Source organism: Garra rufa, unplaced genomic scaffold, assembly GCF_049309525.1.
Source record: "Garra rufa unplaced genomic scaffold, GarRuf1.0 hap1_unplaced_002, whole genome shotgun sequence".
NCBI classification, from domain to species: Eukaryota; Metazoa; Chordata; class Actinopteri; order Cypriniformes; family Cyprinidae; genus Garra; species Garra rufa.
In genome coordinates, this window is record NW_027394277.1 from 6046797 (window position 1) to 6049296 (window position 2500).

Consider the following 2500-nt stretch of genomic DNA (forward strand, 5'->3'; position numbering starts at 1 on the left):
CCATGTGACTAGACACATGACAGGAAGCAGGAAGTACAACTGTATAAGAGAGCAGCATGACAAAAAAAGTCACCAAACTGTTGGATTAAGGAGTTGCTAATTTTAGAGCTCACCTTTCCATTCACCACCTGCAAACTTTGGATTACACTTTCTGTGGATTGTATATACAATGGTGGACACTCACATTGGACTTATCAACACACTGGGATTCTTGGACTGTTTTTAGGGTATGGACAAATGAACTGTATTCTTTTAACAGCATTTACCTAGTTTTATCGTGTTGTTTTAAAGTCTTTTATGTGAACCTTGTATATAAACCAAATCTATTTAAACCAATCTTCTTTTATGTCTCATTCTTTTAACCACTAGTCATCTCTCACAGTTAAATCTGACCCCATTTTAATCTTGTAACTCTGGATGGGAGACCGCCTGGGAATACCAGGTGCTGTAAGCTTTTGCCTTTTCTTCACTATTTATATAATATGCTGGCTTTTAGAAAGACGTGTTTTACCGCTCTATTTATTACAATCATTTAAATGTATTATAGAGTGTTAAGTGTTTTACATGTTTTTTTAGGCCATTTTATTGCTCTTAACATTTTAAGTGTGTGTGTGTCTTAAATAAATGGATGGTTGGCCTGCCATGTGACTAGACACATGACAGGAAGCAGGAAGTACAACTGTATAAGAGAGCAGCATGACAAACAAAGGACAGTCACCAAACTGTTGGATTAAGGAGTTTGCTAATTTTAGAGCTCACCTTTCCATTCACCACCTGCAAACTTTGGATTACACTTTCTGTGGATTGTATATACAATGGTGGACACTCACATTGGACTTATCAACACACTGGGATTCTTGGACTGTTTTTAGGGTATGGACAAATGAACTGTATTCTTTTAACAGCATTTACCTAGTTTTATCGTGTTGTTTTAAAGTCTTTTATGTGAACCTTGTATAAAAATCAAATCTATTTAAACCAATCTTCTTTTATGTCTCATTCTTTTAACCACTAGTCATCTCTCACAGTTAATTCTGACCCCATTTTAATGTTGTAACTCTGGATGGGAGACCGCCTGGGAATACCAGGTGCTGTAAGCTTTTGCCTTTTCTTCACTATTTATATAATATGATGGCTTTTACGGAGGCTGATCTATAAATAGCCCACTTTTTGGAGCAGTACTCGCTTACGGCCATACTGCGCTGAGAGCGCCCGATCTCGTCTGATCTCGGAAGCAAAGCAGCGTCGGGCCTGGTTAGTACTTAGATGGGAGACCGCCTGGGAATACCAGGTGCTGTAAGCTTTTGCCTTTTCTTCACTATTTATATAATATGCTGGCTTTTACGGAGGCTGATCTTTAAATAGCCCACTTTTTGGAGCAGCCCTCGCTTACGGCCATACTGCACTGAGACCGCCCTATCTCGTCTGATCTCGGAAGCAAAGCAGCGTCGGGCCTGGTTAGTACTTGGATGGGAGACCGCCTGGGAATACACGGTGCTGTAAGCTTTTGCCTTTTCTTCACTATTTATATAATATGCTGGCTTTTACGGAGGCTGATCTTTAAATAGGCCACTTTTTGGAGCAGCCCTCGCTTACGGCCATACTGCGCTGAGACCGCCCGATCTCGTCTGATCTCGGAAGCAAAGCAGCGTCGGGCCTGGTTAGTACTTGGATGGGAGACCGCCTGGGAATACCAGGTGCTGTAAGCTTTTGCCTTTTCTTCACTATTTATATAATATGCTGGCTTTTAGAAAGACGTGTTTTACCGCTCTATTTATTACAATCATTTAAATGTATTATAGAGTGTTAAGTGTTTTACATGTTTTTTAGGCCATTTTATTACTCTTAACATTTTAAGTGTGTGTGTGTCTTTAATAAATGGATGGTTGGCCTGCCATGTGACTAGACACATGACAGGAAGCAGGAAGTACAACTGTATAAGAGAGCAGCATGACAAAAAAAGTCACCAAACTGTTGGATTAAGGAGTTGCTAATTTTAGAGCTCACCTTTCCATTCACCACCTGCAAACTTTGGATTACACTTTCTGTGGATTGTATATACAATGGTGGACACTCACATTGGACTTATCAACACACTGGGATTCTTGGACTGTTTTTAGGGTATGGACAAATGAACTGTATTCTTTTAACAGCATTTACCTAGTTTTATCGTGTTGTTTTAAAGTCTTTTATGTGAACCTTGTATAAAAACCAAATCTATTTAAACCAATCTTCTTTTATGTCTCATTCTTTTAACCACTAGTCATCTCTCACAGTTAATTCTGACCCCATTTTAATGTTGTAACTCTGGATGGGAGACCGCCTGGGAATACCAGGTGCTGTAAACTTTTGCCTTTTCTTCACTATTTATATAATATGATGGCTTTTACGGAGGCTGATCTATAAATAGCCCACTTTTTGGAGCAGTACTCGCTTACGGCCATACTGCGCTGAGAGCGCCCGATCTCGTCTGATCTCGGAAGCAAAGCAGCGTCGGGCC

General features: G+C 40.0%; 3 non-coding genes and 1 pseudogene across 3 annotated transcripts in view; all 4 read left to right on the top strand.

The window, feature by feature from the left end:
• The first annotated feature begins 1184 nt into the window (after positions 1-1184).
• LOC141306905 (5S ribosomal RNA) lies at positions 1185-1303 on the top strand. Its single transcript, XR_012345862.1, has one exon. It is a non-coding gene; the product is annotated as a 5S ribosomal RNA (ribosomal RNA).
• An 84-nt stretch (positions 1304-1387) lies between these two features.
• LOC141307759 (5S ribosomal RNA) lies at positions 1388-1506 on the top strand (annotated as a pseudogene).
• An 84-nt stretch (positions 1507-1590) lies between these two features.
• LOC141307317 (5S ribosomal RNA) lies at positions 1591-1709 on the top strand. Its single transcript, XR_012346271.1, has one exon. It is a non-coding gene; the product is annotated as a 5S ribosomal RNA (ribosomal RNA).
• Positions 1710-2432: 723 nt separating this feature from the next.
• Positions 2433-2500, top strand: part of LOC141306906 (5S ribosomal RNA) — a 119-nt gene continuing 51 nt past the window's right edge. Inside the window, exon 1 of the ribosomal RNA XR_012345863.1 lies at positions 2433-2500. This exon is cut by the window's right edge and continues 51 nt beyond it. This is a non-coding gene — a ribosomal RNA (5S ribosomal RNA).